Here is a 17,683-nt window from a genome sequence, read left to right as displayed (position 1 = left end):
ACCTTGTTCTAAATTTTAAAGAATTTATCTTAAAGTATGACTGGACCTATTGGTAACAAATACTGGGCTTTGCAGCAGTATTTGTTTTAAAACCCAGACATGCAAATTAATTTTAAAAAAGAGAGAGGGAGCTTAAAACATAGATATAGGACATGGTAGGAAATTGTGGATAGGGTTTTCCTGCAAGAGATTGGTCTAAAATGATCTCCAACAGCTCTATGATCCCATTTAGCAACTAAATTATATATCTAAATGTATTTGCTTATTCCATTATATTTAGTCCAAATCAATATTAGTTATTAATCATTGTAATAACTTGTATGGTGCCAGGTGGGTGCTAGACTTATGGGGGAGGGAGGGAATTACTTTGTAAATTATATAAATGTCTAACCACTATGCTGTATACCTGAAACTAATATAAAATAATATTGAATGCCAATTGTAATTGAAAAATAAAAATTAATTTTAAAACATTAGTTGTTAATCTGCAAACCAGTTAACAATACACAACAGCATGAAAATCAACTGCAAGCAAAATAATCAATAAATGGTATCCATTGCTAACAAATGTGAAAGACAGGTGTGTCAAAGCAAAATATACAGAATCACAAGCCTTTTTTTTTTCCTTTCAAAAAATTCAGTTGTCTCCCTGCGTTTCAAAGGGGTGTTAGTGAATGACTTGTCCCTCATTGGCCTTTGAAAGATCATAAATGGTTTCTCTTTAGAGCTGAAGACTGTTGTCCAAATAGCACCAGAGCAGAAGTAGGCAGCTCGAGTAGTACTCTCTGTTTCACTGCTTAGTAATTTTGTGACTGGAAACAAATCGTGTAACCTCTGTGAGGCTACAGAGTGGATGAGACTCTTTTGGGCTTTGTGTCAATCATAGGAAGGGAAGTTGTAGTTATTCAATAGAGGTGATTCCTCTGCTTAGTGGGAACTTCCAAAAGGATCCTAGACCATATTGGTGAGTTCCTGTCTACAATGGCATGCCCTGCACACTCCTTATTGCTATATGTAGTCCACCATGTCGGCATTTCAAATAATTAAAACTAACACCAGTATTCAGCCTGTGAAATCAGTGGGCCAAACAAAATCACTCTCTAACACACTCCCAACCAGCTGGCCATATTTTTCCCACTTGGCTACCCTGGTAACAAAACATGCAAGGTCTCACCCTCGAAATTATATTACCACACATAGCTTTGAACTTTTCAGTATGCTCTGTAGGGCTGAGCTGACACAAAGGACTTAATGGTCACTTGATGTTTTTAGTTCTATAAAATGGGAGAAAATTTTTTTTAATGAAAAATTGAAAAAAAAAAAAATTTACCACGTTCACTGCTGTAAATAAGCCAGCCTGAGAATGTGTTTGTGTCAGTAAAACATTGTAACAAGAAACAGGCATATCAGAGAACCCCTAATCTGAAGTGTTAAAAATATCTGGGTCCAAAAGAGGTTAATGGCAGCAGCTGGGTATGGAGAGAGATTAAAAGGCTGGTAATATGGATCACCGTTTTGCCTGGGATGGCCATGTTGCGAAGGCCCTTTATGATTGCTAAGCAGACAGAGGTAATTACCAAGATCATAAGGAACATTCGTATTGATTGAAAGTCTCTTTAGTGAAAAGCCACAGCTCTCAAGTGATCAGAACAGTGCTCGTCCTGGTTGCAAGAAATCTAGGCACACATGCAGCTGGCAGTCATGGAAGCATGAACTCGTCTGTCGGTCACTAACAGTAGGTACCTGGGTCTGAAGCCCATTTTGTAAGTTTTGCTGAGATACCAGGATCCAAGGAACAAATTCCATCCAAGAAAAGAGTTACTCCTCAGATAAGTAAAGATGAGGAATTGTACAGAGCTTTGAGAGAATTAGATCCCCATACTGATTAATCAGTTTTCTAATTACAGTGGGCAGAATATGTGTGGTATGTCTATTTTGCTTGTTTACAACATGAACCAAGACAGGCAATGGAAAGATTCGTATCAATTTGAACTCTCATTCTTACTATTTTAAAAGGCTTTCACTAATTTAAAAATTCCATAAAACGTGTTAAGATTAGTTGAGAGAACAGGAATGAATACAAGTAATAGAGAAAAGACAAGGTTATGGAACTAGAAGGCCTTCACAGATCTTGTGTTTACTCTTACCTTAAGGCAGTGGCTTGCAAACAAAATGTACATGAGAAACACCTGAAGAGCTGGTGAAAATAGAGACTCCTGAGACTGTGGGTCAGTGGGCCTGAAATGGGGCCCAGGAATCTGGGTGAATTTGAGGCACTGTGATAAACTCCTCTGCACTACATTGGTGAGTCCCCACACGACCCTTTTCTTTAAGAGGGTTGGTTCACCTCTATGACAGTAAGAAAATGAGCACTTTAGTTCATTTATTTTAATTATTTTCATGTGGGTTGGTAAATGATAAGGTTCACCCAATACTACTGATAAACCAAAAATTATTCTCAAGTTCTACTTCAAGCACTGGCTAATACAGATTGAAATATGAAAATTGGCTTGAATTGGCTCTTTAAGAAAGTCATAATGAAACAGCACAGACAGTGCTGATTATGAGAAGTAGGTATGCATACACATTCAAGTTTTAAAATACTCAATTAATCATTACTGACCTAGAGTTTAAGAGGTGATAGCCTACCACTAATGTAAGGGAAACCACCGGCTTTATTCTCCTGTGTGCAAGTTATTTTGTAGCCGTAGGCTACTCAAACTAGAATCTCATAGCTACATAAGGGTGAGGTGAGAATGTGTGGATGGATGAACATAAATCCTTTGCCAATACTAGACAAACAACTCAGCACATTCCTTATTCACTGTGAGTTCATCATTATTATAACCAGAGTAATTATAATGATTAATAACAAAAGTAATCATAGAAACCCTTCTATGGCTATATTGTCTATAGCACACATCAATTGTTGAGAAATAAGTGAATCAGATAAATAGAAAACTATTATTAATATCCTATGGTCTAAAACAGACAATGTAACTTTCCAAAGCAATGAAAAAACTCTGAATATTAATAACCAGTTGTGTGTGTATGTGTGTGTGTAACTTTACTGACTTTACAATTTAAAATAAAAAAATTTACAACTGAAGATGAAGAGATGGAGCAGAAAAGATGAAGGAAGAAGGAAAAAAGAAAGCAATGGAAAAGATGGGGGTAAATCTATTGATTGGCTATTGCTAAAGGGAGTCAAAAGGAGCAAGATAATTCTATAATATTTCTTACCCCTTTAAGTAGTATTCAAAATTTTTAACTTAGAATTATATTCCTTCATTTCTGAATCTCTTCAGAGTGATGATTATTAATACAAAGTGCATTTCACTTGACATGGATCCTCTGTATTTACAGGTTTAATGCTATACAAAGTTGGGAAATATTTATGTGCCCCGTCTTTGCACATAGGAAGATGCTTTATCACTGATTTCATACAGGAGGTATGCATTTTGCCCTCCAATCCTGAACCTCTCCCCAACTCTAACAAATTATTCCCTTCATCCAGGAAGCAACACATCTTGTCCCCACAGGGTTTGTATATTTTCTTCAAGATGTGTCTGGAAAAAATAACTAATTATACTACCTCTGGTGGCTTTGGGGAGTTAGAAGGGAGTACACACAAGGTGAGACCAAGTGACAACATGGTAGCTATGGCACAAAGAACATGTAGCAACTGTGTGCCTCCTATGAAAAGAGGAAATAGAGACTGGAGCACTGGTGTACTCCAGTTCTAAAGTGTACTATATTTTAAAAAATAAGTAGACAAATTTTCAAGGAGCATCATGACATTTTGCTGATAGCTCATAGTCCAATCCCAGCCTTTTAAAAAACAGTAGTATTTCTTCTTCAAGTAAGAGCCAGGCTTCCCATTGACTTGCACCCAGGGCTCACCTACATGTTGGCTGTGGGTGGGAATGACTGTAGGTGGGAGGGAATGAGACATGGGGTCTCCTCCCTAAATCATCCCTTGACCAACACAGCAGAGAATTTGTGTAGTCATGGAGACTCCTTTGGATGATGAACTCTTTGCAGAAAACTTTTGAAGAAAAGTTCATTTAAAGGAGTAAATGTTCATGCTGCGTCATGAAGTTTGGGGAGTGGTTGGCTCCTCTGACAGAACATAATCCAGGAGAATTCTGGAACATAAAGAGGCTGCTGAGGAATGAAAGGACTCTGTGGGTCACGTCAATGAAAGGCTGTGAGGAGACAGGGACACTGAAAGAAACAGACGATGTAACTATTGATTTTGAAAATAATAATTGTAAGTTTGCCAAAGCTTGTCTTTGTATCACTGACTTCCCTACAATCACCTTCAACTTGTCCTTTTACTCTGGCATGCTCCACTTACCCAGCTGATACAATTTCACCTATACCACCTAGATACTATTGATGTAAATGGACTTTAAAACTCAGATTTCATAGGAAGCCACTCATTCTACATATTTATGCTAAGGTTCTTTATACTTAAGTGTAAGATTATGGAATCAATAAGCAATTTAGAAGATGTCTGATGTAACTAAAAAATAAGATATTCTGGGCAAATGGATATCTAATTATTTTAGTAAGTCTGATAAAATCAAATATGGATACAAATGAGAAGTTTCTCTGAAAAGAATAGTATATGGAACACTGACAAGGGTAATATAAATTGGCAATCCCAAAATGTAAGACTTCCTGGTATAATATATATTGGTTTAAGCAACATATTATCATACGTATGTTTTATATTTATTTCAAATATGAAATGCCCTATTATGAAATAAAAGCTGCTTTGAAGTATGAAAACTCATGGAAAAGAAAACATTTTCTAAAATATTGTTAGATAACTGAGACATTGAGATGTTTTTCAGGAAAATTAGTCCTTTAAAGTGAAATATATAGATGCAACAATGACAGTGTAACAATGCAATATACAAATGAAGTATTATAGAATGGTACGCTTGAAACCTATATAATTTTATTAATCAAAGTCACCCCAATAAATTTAAAATTAAAAAAAAAATTATCAAACCTTTTATATGTGTTACTCACCAAAATGTCTCAAAGGCTACACTTTTGTATCAGGGATACCCTTGAAATTCTCCTTTTGTATCTGCAATTAGTGTCAATCTATGAGCGATATCAAATAATCTGCTACTCTGTAGTCACATCAAAGCTTTTGTCAAGCACCTTCTTTACTACATTTGGTTTGGATTTAGTTTCAGCAACGAATTCATCCTTACCGATAAAGACGTGCCAGCAATAAGACTGGTCTTATGACTGCATGGCAAATTCCAAGGAGATTTGACTTGCGCAAAGACAACATTACTGAAATAAGCAAATAACTTCCTAAAGTGTCTACCTTGAAGAAGAAGACACACATTTAGACAATGTATTTCTGCAGTATTTTCTGGTGGAAAAGAAATGTTGATTATATCATTACCTGCTCGCATCATCCCTGTAAGTGAGCAAAGGTTAGGAGTACAAGGAAGCAGTATGGCATCATAACTGAGGGTGTCTATTGGAAACAAGCAAACCTGGTTTCTTGTCCTTTGTCTGGCCCTTCTGAGCTATGTGACCCAGGGCTGGTAATATCACCTCTCTAAGCTTTAGTTTTTAAAATCTGTAAAATGGGGAGAATAGTAGTACCTCTCTGAAAGGCTGTTGCTTTGATAAGAAGAAATAAAGTTTATAAAGCACTTAATACAACACAATTAATTAAAGCAGTTAATACAACGACAAATAGTGAACATTAAATGTCAGGCACTTTGAACTTATTTATTTCAACCCACATTCTATCAAATATGATAATATTATTTTTGCACATTTACTATAAATATCATTGCATTACAAATACATCATTGATATAGAAATATTTAACTACAAATTTAGTTTTAAAAAATCATCTACAGGAATCCAGACGTCTTTGGTCTGGGTTCTTGATTCAGTGAATTAGTATACACTGGTAAAACAAACCAATTTTAATAACTGACTTAAATTTAAGTTTTATTACATTTTACTTTTAATTCTCCATATTCCAAAATAATTTAGAGACTTCATCCCAAATAATAAAAGTTAATTTTTTCTTCCTAGTAAATTAGAATATGGATATAATTACATATCTCCTTATTTTTAAATCTAGTATGTATTGCAAGCATATAAATGTATGCATGATCTTGCCTTCTTGAAAAATTTAATTTTTATGTTATTTTGCTTTGTTTAAAATTTTAGGTTATACATAAAATCTTTTTTTAATAATCGTGTAAGTTCTCGGTTAAATTAAATACATACAATCATTTGGAAAATTACTTAGAGAGATAGAGGAAACACAGTACATTTTGCAGTGTGGTAGCTTTGTTCTGTCCTTTCTAGACTACTTCATCTTACTTAACTTGGTGTTCATAATGAGGAGAGTTGGTGTGAATACCAAATATAGGAATCATACACATTCCAAGTGGGACTTTATTAAAACCAAAAATGCAAGATGTCTATGGCTTCTGTTTTTCAAGAAGTGGCAAATAGTCCCTAGACATAGCTGTGATGTTGATCATGTGTCCCACAGAGAACTACTTCTAGGTCCCTCTTGCAGAGAATGCTCCGTTAGGCATTCCACGGGCTCCCCCTTCCCAGCAGGCCATTGCCTAGCCTCGTTGCCATAGATGGCCATCAGACATTTGGAATGACATCAGGAGATAATCTGAGCAGACTCTGCCCTAAAGAATTCAAGCTAGCAGGAGACTGAAGATATCAATGTCTTCTTGGCTGACAACAGCATTCCAAAGGTCAACCAGGGTGAAAAGAGGATGGACTTGGAGTTTCCAGTGCCTTTTCAACAACCAAGCAGCTAACAAGTATAAGGAAACATCTCTCAAGAAAATAATAATAATATTAAATAAAGACAAAGGAAGCCTGAAAGTATCCTGAAGGTAGGATGGCTCTGAAAGGGAAATAAGGCAACCTCTACCCATTAGATCAGGGAATTTTAGGATTGAAGAGATCTCTACCTCTTAAAGGTAAAACTCACAAACAGTTCTCATCCTGAACCAATTACAAGCCCTCTGACAACCTACTTCTCCAACTTCTGCTGTGACAGCCCCACTATGGGCAAATATGTGACTTAATAATATAGAAGGAGAATTTCTTTGCAGGAGAATAAGAATGGCTTTTATTGCAGTTTACCACTTTCCCAGCCTTGCACTTTACATTGAATAGCTTGTTGAATCCTCATAACATAGGTTGGAGGGTAGAACTTTATGATCCACATTTTATAGATGAAGAAATGAGGCAAACGAAGGGTCAGTAACTTGTGCATAATCATATAGTTACCATGTGTTAGAGACAACTGGTTTTTGGCCACATATCCTCTTAGTCAGACCAGCCTTTTCAATAGAAAGCCATGGAGAGACTGAGGCCTTCTAGTACATATGCCTTGAAGAATTAAAAGACTTTTCTCTTAGGTTATTAAATTTCAGGGAGAATGGGAAGAATCCTTTATACTTTGAGCCATATGCAAATGGTAAATTAGTAAGAGAAGTAAAGACAATAATTTAAATATGCATCAGCTCAGGAGAGATGTGAGCTTTAAAAGACATTTTATGGTGGTTGTTTTAAAATGATTTATTATTCATGAGTCCTCCTATCTGAAAACTTGGGGGTCCTTACAAGCTAATTACAATAAATGCCCAGAATTAATACCAACATTTCACCCCTAAATAATAAGAAGAAATATAGGGGATGATCATGGCAAAAAACCAACTACCCAAACAAGCCAAAATATTGAAGTTAGAAAGTTAATGCTATGTCTCTAAATCTTTATGGTGCATTCTGTTACCTTGTATGTCTCAGGTAGTATAATTTGTAAATAAGTTTTGTTCATGTTAGTAACATAATATCAGGCAAAGACATAATCAATGTATCTTATATCTTTATAGAATTTAAAGATTATGCTTTGCTAACAATTCTCCCCTATGTAACACCTTGCCTCCCTGACCTTAAGAGTGCTTTTTAACTCTTACTTTAAAAGAGTAATTCCATTTCCTCAGGATTTTTTAAGTATAAGTAAGCACAACGTTATCCCAATTAGTCTCTTCAAAAAGGCATTATTTGAATCTGTGACCCTACCAATAATACATTTTTAGTTTGGGAGACAGTATGATTTCCCATACACCTGATTCTTTATTAAATGGAATTTCTTCCTAGAGGAATGCTCAGAAGTATTTTCCCTTGTAAAAGGGTTTCCTTTCTAAAATCTTCTGTCAGGTCACCTTTTTGTGAAGTTAATTTGCCTAGCCAACCCCAGGCCCTGGGGCTGGCAGAAAGGTGCACTGGCCTGGCACAAAGTGTGCTAGACCCGGTCAGGTGACCCTAACTTCTTTACAAATTTATGACATGATTTGGGGGTGCATCTCTTAACTGCCCTGGGCCCAACTTTCCTTTCCTGTAAAAAATTAGGTGTTTCTGTTAAGTGTTTCCTAGTATTTCTTCCAGCAGGAGGATACTGAAATTCTGACTTTAAAAGTTTTCACACTAGTAACAAGAAATGCAAATACCAGTGTCCTAAAATTTAGATGGTATCATAAGGCAGGTTATTTCTTTCTCTTTTTTTAACCAGCATTCATTCTATTCCAATAGAACTTTATGCAAAGATGGAAACGTTCAACACTTCCCAGTCAAAAACCTGAAATGTGACTAGTGTTAACTAAGGAACTTAATTTTAAATTTAATTTTAATTCATTTAAACTTAAAAAGCCACATGCGGCTACCTGCTATAACCTAGGTAGCAGCTTATAGCTTTGAGAACATGACAATATAAACATTTTACACCTTTGATTTATTCAGCCGAGTGCTCTAGAATGCCTTTGGAGCATTGATCTTTCCACCACGCTTGGTGCCCTTGGTACAACTCCACACACAGATCAAAGAACAGCACATGCATTTGCATTTCGTGATGGCATGTTTGCAAGAGACCCCGATACTATTCTAGCGTGCTAACAAATAGAGAGGGATGAAAGGAGAAAGGAAGTTTGGGGGGAGTTGTGCGTTTTCTCCCTAGTATACCATTTCATGTTGTTTGTGGCCTTTCCTTAGCCAAGACGCGCACATCCACCGAGGCAGCTTAACTACTAGAACCAGGGTTTGGCTGTTAGCTTTTGAAATAACCCTATGGAGCCTGAAAGCTTGGGCTATAACATCCAGCTCCCGGACGCAGTCCTTTTTTATTCATCTGTCAGGTGAAAAACCAGGCTGGCTGGTGTGGGACTGGGGTGGCAGCCCAACCTGAGCGTGCCACTCTCCCTCTCTCAGGCTTGCAAAATGCTCGGAGCACTCCGAGAAGCTTGTGCCGCCGGACCCGAACCGCGTGCCAGCGCTTTGTGCACGGTGCGTGGGTGAGTTCACTATGTGCGTCGCTCGGAGCTCATTCCCAGCTCTTTGGGGTCGTCTTTCGCCAACCTAGGGGAAATATCCCCAAGATCCGCAAACCGGACCAGCAGGACAAGCCCCCTGACACCACCACCGCCCAAAACCACCAGCGTTGCGTCCTCCTCCGTTCCCCAGAGCCCACCACGCGGCCTCTTTGCCAAGCCACCGGCCGCTTTCCCCCAGGCCGTGAAATCCCGCCTCTAGACACAACTTGGCATACCCGCTGCCAAGACAGCAACGCCCCCCCACCCCCGCCCCACGCCCGCCTTCTGCGCATCCAGGCCCAGCAGGTCCCCAGAAGGGCCCCACGCCCGCCTCCTCCTCGCCCGTGGCGCACGCACGTGGCGCACTCACCCCCTACTAGCTGCCTCGGAGCTCTAGAAACGCTCCCATGAGGGAGCCCCCGCCCCCTCAGCTCTGTCCGCGCGGAGCAAAGTGGGTGAGGGGAAGCGGAGCGGTGTGGAGAAAGGAGTGTGGAGGTGGTGAGAGCAGTGTTGAGGGGAGGACCGGCAATAATTGAATGGCGTTGGGCTGTTGCGCCTCTCTGAACGCCCAGCCAGTTGCGGATTCACTTTCCACACAAATCATCCGGAGGGATTGTTGCTGCCTGCAATCAATAACTCATCGGAGTGAGCTGCTGAAATCAGAGGCGTCCCCCGTCTGGGTCTTTAAGGGGCCGTCCCGACTGAATCCCAGCCCTCTGCTTTCCAGACAAAGAAGTGGGCACCAAAAGGCAGGAAGAGATTTTTAACCCCTACCCCCATCCCGATCCCGGGTAAAGATCTTTAAAAATTAAAGGACACACACGTAGAGAGGTATCTAGAAGAAATAGTTAAAAGGGGATGTGTGAAAATCCATTCTTTGAATTGAAGGTTTCTGTGATATTTCAAGAAATGGGATAGAATCAATGTTCCAAAGAACATTTAATTTAGTAAGTAAAGGTAAAGTCCATTAAATTTAGCCATGCATATGGATACTTTTTATCGCAAGCAAATTACTGATCCATCCTTATTTGGGCACGCTGATCCAGGATACGGAAGAAATGTACTATAATTTGTGGTGGCATTTTTAAAAGCCTTAACATATCTTTCAGACATTGTTTCATGACGATTGCATTTCTATAAGGTGAAAAGGCCCTGGGAGATGTGTGTTATGATCCCCACGTAATAGACTGTTAAAACCAAGCGGAGCTGGGAGAAAGGGAATTCACCAGGTCACTTGGTACTGACTACCAGTCACCAAGTTGAGAGTAACTCACTGTGGGACTTAGCCTAAAAGACTAAACTCAGCTAACACCCCTAAATAAAAGTGGCCAAAATTCTTCATTTCTCCTTGACTCAAAAGCAAGTTAAAAATAAAAGCAAATCTTAAGGATGTCAAATCAAATATAGAGATTTCATAAATCTTAACGACTCTTGACTATGAAAAGTCTTACTAGTACAAATGAGAGAAGGGATATTGACCATCATGGTTAGATACGGCTCAACGTTGGGAGGACTAGACCCATTCTGAAGCCAAGGGAAAAGTTCGTTTGTGTTCTCAAAGTCATAGAAAGGTAGCTTCAAACAGATTAGAACACAGGGCATTTGTCTGTGCTCAGTACAGTTAGGCAGTGCTTGGAAGGTCTCACTGGCAGTAGCATTGGTAGAGGGTCCTGAATTCACATCACTAATCCCAAACTATTTTCATTTTGCCTTTGGGCAATGCATAAAAGATGCTGCCCTTTCAGCAACTTCAGTATCCCAACCTGACAAATTTTGTTGGCTTGGGATAGCAGGAATTTGGCTTTGTTCCTTGTAATTCTTTATCTGATACAAAATTAAAGGAAAAAAAATAGAAATAAATATAGGATATTTGGATATGAGATAACGAATATGATTAAACCTTGGCTTGCAATAACAAATCCTTTGTATGTTGCAGATTCTCGGTCACAGGTAGTCCATACGGTATAGGCTATGAAGGTGCTATAGCTGTACCTAAAGAATTTTTTAAATTTAGATATTTGGTACTATTTATAGCAAAGGCTATAAGTGTCATGACAATTAATGATGATTTTAATTATTTTATATTCAATCCACATTCATTTGGCTTCATACTAGAATTAACATTCATGATACTTTAGATTTGAAGTTTCAGAAATAAGTTTATTTGAATGTACTTTAATAATCAGCATTCTAAAAACATTAATTAAAACTATATACCTTGTTGTACTTACACATTTTAAGGTGCCAAAGAAGAGTTGCAAACTGTGAAGTAACTTCTATGAAGAGATGAAGTAAAGAATGGAAGGCAAATGACTGTATGTGTATGTGGTGAGTGCTTAACATTTGTTACATCTACCACAAAGTTGATTCATAGAGGTAAAACTGCCAAACTCTTTGTCATTATTTATGATATAGACATGTGTAAAAGTGATAAAAAGTTATATAACCATTACATGCTTTGTATTATAAGCAATACCATATAATTTTATTTAAAGCTGCTGTTATCTTTCAGGGCCTATCTTTGCAAGTCTCTTTTACAATGAATCCACTTTAGGGGAAGTGATGTATGTCATCTCTATTGTAACTATTAAAAAATAACCTTAATTGCCATTGGAATTTATATCTTAACTACTTTTTATATTTTTCTGAACCTCTATGTTTAGTTATCATGTTTGTGTTGAGAGTACTCTGTCTCTCAACAAATACTATACAGTTGAATAATCTTGAGGGGTAGATTAATTTCTTCATTTTAGGATGGGTTGCTGTGGTAACCACCCCAGCTTACTTTAAAATAATTTTTTAAAGCTACACCCAGTGTGGGCCAAGCTTAAAAGCAGGCAGACCCAGTGCACAATGTTTTAGTAGACTGCTGACTTAATATAAGGAAGTAGTCAAGAGAGGAAGGTAGTGTAAAATGGCCTGCAACCCTGAACAGAAATTAGAAATTAGCTTTCCCTAGAGTTAAAATCCTGAGGATAATGCTCTCTGTAACTTCTGTAGCACTTTAATTAAATATGTTGCTAAACAATTCTTTTGGGGGAAAAACAAGTTAATATATATTTGCATGTATAATAAAGCACATGATATTTATTTAATGAAGGAAATATTAGGTGATTGGAGGAAAAAGTCAAGTTTAAATAGTACATCAATCCACACATCATTTTGTGTTAAAGAAAGTGTCACCTTTTACTTAACCTGCTAGGCTACAAGCTTCCAATTGGCTTAATGGGTATAAGAATTTTCTACTTTCCAATCATAGAACTGGAATACACTGGAGAATTCATTTAACACATAAGCAACCTGAAGGCCAGAAAAGACACACTCATTAGTTAGGCACAAATCTTGAACCAGAGACTCCAGGCCTCCAAACATCTAGTACCAGCTCCTTCCTACACCAGAAAATATTGTGATCCTAGCTAAGTACTATTAAATGGCAAGTACTTTAAATTTTTTTTAAAGAAAAACAAAGTCCAGAAGTATTTAAAGAAGGATACAAAGCACATTTTGGATTAACCGCTTTGTGGATTTCCAATGAATAATTTTAAATCTCAGGTGACTTTCTATTGTGTATTTCTGTACAACCTCTTCTGCTTCAACTATAAAAGTTCTAGGGAAAGAAACTAATGCTAATATTAACTTAGGGTCACACATAATTAAGAAGCTAAATCTGCTGAGGAGAATATTTTATATTTTAAAAGGCCAATTGTGATACATTCCAGGTCTAAATTATTTTCAAATTATCCAGTGTGAGGTTATACATACTTTTGAATGCTTGTACTATCATTGACAATTATAGGTTTGTTATAATATTTATGATTAAATGATTCTTTAAAATGTTAAAACATAAAATAGTTTCTTTTTAAAGAAAAATATAAAACTGAAGTATACTGTGATAAATACTCTCTATAACCATCTATAATAGTATGGTTCAAAGTCAGGTATTGCCTATGTCTATTTGCACATGTAAAATAGGCTGTTAGAATTCATTACATTAATTTGAGGCATTATGGAAATAAACATAGATGTTCCTGCAAATGGTTTGCTTTGTTAGGGCATTTGTGAATCTGGAAAAAATGAAATTTCATTTTTACCACCATATATAGATGTATCTTAGTACTCAAAATGTCTATGTACCTTTAAATTTTTGGACTTTTTTATAAGTTGTACCGTAAATGAAAATCTAGTACAGATGATCTCTGCCATATTATTAAAATGAATTCATAGTACTAACAAACTCACCAGATGAAAAACAAACAGGCAAACAAATATATTGTAGATACTAATCTGTAGTAAATACTATTTCAGATGGTTCTTGCTTTGCACAGTTTGCCATGCTTTCCTATAATAAAAGCAAGAGTTTCATTTTAGTTGTGCTGATAGTCACAATGTGATGAGCCAGAAGCCTGAAGATTGTTCAGATCTAGTTGTCCTTGCCTGTAAAATCAACCTTTCCCTTTCAAGTGAAGCCTTGGGGCAAATGCCTAAATGTTGTGCCTACTCTTCTGAAAAAAGCTACTCACTTCAATAGCCCCTGCAATGAAGCAGGAGGCTTTTTGAATCACACAGTCTTCCCGCATTAAAATAGTCTGGAGGCACAGGGCAGAACTTAACAGGAAATGCAACTAGTCATTGGGTTAAACACAGTGCTGAAGGGAATTTTTTTAAGTGCGAAAATATCTTTAATTAGCTAGATATTTCAGTACACTCCTATTGTCTACTCTTGTACATTCCATGTTTTTATTTCCCCATTATGTTTTCAGTTCTTCCTTTTACAATATTGAAATTTTAAAACTTGGTTTAAACATTTTATATCAACTATAGTTCTACTGGCATGCAATCGTGTCTTTTCATGATTTGTGTACTAATTGGTGTATATTATCTTTGGTTTTATTGGGTGTGGAGTAATTTGGCTAGAGAAGGGAGGTTCCCAATCCCTAGTAGCCTTTCCAAAATCTTTAATAGTAACCTATTTTTTAAACTTTAACATAAGTAGTATCTTCCTTATCAGTCTCTATTTCTGCTTCCTGTGCAGCTGAAACTCTTCAGGATAACTGAAGTCATCCGCTATCGGATAGGGAAGCCTAATGCATTTGGGAAGTTGTTTTGGTTTACATGGTAATGCCCTGGATAAAATCCAGTCAGGTGTGGAAGAGAGAGAGTAGGAGGAGGGAGGGGGAAATCTCCGAGGAAGCTGCCGCCTTACTAAATATTTCCAAACTGATTAGAAAGTTCATGGCCCCGCGATGAAGTCGAGATTTCAAATACTGGTAATTCTTTTATTGCTAAAATTTGAGAACCATGTAGGCTCACTTTCTAGCACTCCGACCTCCCAGAGCTGAAAATCGCGTATTCTGGGCGTCCTGGAAAAGCGCGCTGGAATCGGGTGCTGCAGATATCCTGGACAGTGGCTTTTACGCGTAAGTAATAGAGGAGCGCTCGGACGGGTGGAAGAATGAAGTGGTTAACGCGTCTCCAAACGGGAGAAAAGTCACAAGAGCAACTATTAGGGTCGCGCTCCTATTGGTCAGAGGAAAGATCCCGACTTTAGAAGGACTTTCCTGCTGGCTGGCTGGCTCGCTCGCAGCGTCCCCGGGGAGCGAGCGCGCGGCAGCCAAACACTCGGTTCTCGGAGCGTCCTCGGCTACGGTACCGGCAGAGAGCAGCGAGCCGCCGCTCGCGGTGTTGTCTTCATTTGGTGCAATAAAGAATTGTCATTAGCTGTGCGTGTGGCATGTGCCGTTACCCTACCGTAAAACTAAAATTAGCAAAATGTCAGGAATGGAAAGATTGATTCACCAAGATGCAATTATCATTTAAAAGTGCTTGATTGAGGTACTGATGTTCAGTGATTTATTCTGCATACCATATACATAATTAAAGTAGTGTAGTGGAGTAATTTATCAATCTAGTTGAGACTGGAGGGGTGAGGAGCGAACTGCTGTATGTTTGTTTTATTAAAATGTTCGGAGGTCTAGTCCCGCCCCCCTTTTGCAAGAGTGAAACTGATGATTTCTCCAGCTCGCGAGGAGAGAGTCAACGGTTTGGGATTATGAGGGAGGGAGAGAAGGAATGAAAGGCAGCGCGAGGCAAAGGCACAGGCAAGGACAAAATAAAGGGAAAAAAAGAAGGCAAGAGGTACTTCGTCGTTCGCGCTGCTTAGAATCCCGTGCTCCGATTTTCCCTGCCACCCCCGCCTCGCCTCCCCTCCCAATATCCTTCCACCATTCCCCCCGCCCCCCGCCGTTTTTACGCGATGTTTCAAAGGCTGTGAGCGGCTCTCCTTTTCCCATTCGTCTTCTGTCACTTCCTTCCTGGACGCAGTTTTCTGGACGAGTCTGGTTACTTTTAATCCGGCCGGCCGCTGAGAGCCACTTTCTCCTCCTCCTCCTCCTCCTCTTCCTCCTCCTCGTCTTCCTCCTCCTCCTCTCGTTCCCCCTCCTTCCAGCGGCCTTGGCGCGCGCGAATGCGCGGCCCCGAGCGCGCCTCCCCCGCTCGCACTCTTTCCGCGCGCGCGCTGGCGCGCGCACACACACACATCGTCTCCAGCTCTCTGCTTGCTCTGCTCGCAGTCACAGACACTTGAGCACACGCGTACACCCAGACATCTTCGGGCTGCTATTGGATTGACTTTGAAGGTTCTGTGTGGGTCGCCGTGGCTGCATGTTTGAATCAGGTGGAGAAGCACTTCAAGGCTGGACGAAGTAAAGATTATTGTTGTTTTCTCTCTCTCTCTCTCTTAAGAAAGGAAAATATCCCAAGGACTAATCTGATCGGGTCTTCCTTCCTGTAAGTACATCTGACATTTCTCGAGAAAATAGAAATAGCCTGGGTATTGTCTCTAAAATTTGCATCAGTATATTCCCCGGCACTGGGTCTATCCCTGTGCCTTTTTGAAGGCTGAAGTTGAGGCTTGTTGTGCATTCTTTTCGTTAGATTCCATGATTTCCTCGTCTGTTGCTGAAAGTAACTTTTTAGATAGTCTTATCCGTTTGCCATCAGTTATTGAAATCACTCCTGACTCGTTCTTGTCACACCACTGTGTTTAAAGTTTCGTGAAGTTAGTTCACGTCATTAGCATGTTTGATATGGTGGAGCGTGTGGAGGCTGGTAGATTTTAATATTTCACAGAATGTCCTGTGACCTTGAAGTACATGCCTTAAGAACTGGCCGTTCGTTCACTGTGGAAAGATGCTCCTCTGAGTGCCCCCAAAGACTCTGATTTGCTTTGGCTTATGCTTCTGAGCCACTAATTCTTGGGATTAGTTTGAGCTAAAGCGTGGCTGTCTGTCAGAATATACCTTTGTGCATCCCGTTCCCTTACCAAAGTGCTGCCTTGATAGAAGGCTTCTTAATTGGTGTGGACAAAAAGTAATACCCTGGCCATGATAGTCTATACATTTCACAGTTCATGTTGGGGTTTCAGTATATGCATTGCTGTTTAGGTCAAGTCAAATACATAGCTGTTTAAAACAAGGTTAAATCACTTAAACCGCCTTCTGTTTGGACTTTGGATGAAAGTTACCAAACTCAGTGGTAAAGTTTGGAACAAAGCAAGTATATATAAACACGGCAGGCACATTGTTTATGATATTAAATATTAATGCAAGTATTTAAATTTGATACTAATGTTATCTCCTTCCCAGAATATGGCTATTGATTCTTAAAGGAAATTTTATATCTAAAGCATTTCTGACTGTTCTAGGTCCAGTCGTTATTTTTTGGGAAAACCTATTTTTCTTCAAATTTTAGGAATGTGTGTCTTTTGTATAAAATACCTTTATATGTGAATGCCGACAGTATAATAGGTAGAATCGGGCTCTCTGCCAGTTCTGTAACCGGTCCTCAGTGGAGAATTGCTTTGACGCAAAGTGGGTTTTACTATTGTGAATCTGATATTAACTCTAATAGTAACTGTCCTGTGAAATGGCTAGTGACTGCATATATTTTCTAAGTGCTATAAAGGGAACTCCAGCCACCTCATTATACCAGTCAAAAAGAGTGACCAGCCTCTTTTTCACTGGCACCTTGCAATGGAATTGTGGTTGCAGAGTCAAGATGTTTATGTAGAGTATAATAACTTCAATCCCTAGAGACTTGGTAAGACATGGAAATGTGACCACCTGTGAAGCCCGTTTAACCTCTGAATTGCATACTAATTTTAGCTTTAAATAGATTAACAATCTCCAATTTAAAACTGAAACATCTTAATTAATTTTTTAAATAATGTCAGTTTTGGCTAGTCTTTGAAACCGTTCAGTATGTACCAGTATGGCACAAGCAGTATATTT

General features: G+C 38.6%; 1 protein-coding gene and 1 long non-coding RNA gene across 24 annotated transcripts in view; one reads left to right on the top strand and one right to left on the bottom strand.

The window, feature by feature from the left end:
• Positions 1-10,118, bottom strand: part of LOC117024678 (uncharacterized) — a 233,527-nt gene extending 223,409 nt beyond the window's left edge. The window contains exon 1 of the long non-coding RNA XR_004423491.1: positions 9,766-10,118. This is a non-coding gene — a long non-coding RNA (uncharacterized LOC117024678). The remainder of the gene's footprint in view (positions 1-9,765) is intronic.
• Positions 1-17,683, top strand: part of MEF2C (myocyte enhancer factor 2C) — a 168,131-nt gene that overhangs the window by 4,075 nt on the left and 146,373 nt on the right. For 5 of the 23 annotated variants that reach the window (XM_033110080.1, XM_033110076.1, XM_033110067.1 and 2 more), the window contains exon 2: positions 11,637-11,723. The gene's annotated coding sequence lies outside the window, so the exon portion shown is untranslated. Of the gene's footprint in view, positions 1-2,285; positions 2,305-11,636; positions 11,724-15,417; positions 15,531-15,742; positions 16,182-17,683 lie in introns of those variants that run through there. The other 18 variants (XM_033110070.1, XM_033110068.1, XM_033110089.1 and 15 more) reach the window with 12 other exon arrangements.

This window comes from Rhinolophus ferrumequinum, chromosome 7 (genome assembly GCF_004115265.2).
Source record: "Rhinolophus ferrumequinum isolate MPI-CBG mRhiFer1 chromosome 7, mRhiFer1_v1.p, whole genome shotgun sequence".
Lineage (NCBI taxonomy): Eukaryota > Metazoa > Chordata > Mammalia > Chiroptera > Rhinolophidae > Rhinolophus > Rhinolophus ferrumequinum.
This window is presented reverse-complemented; position numbering and strand designations above follow the sequence as displayed.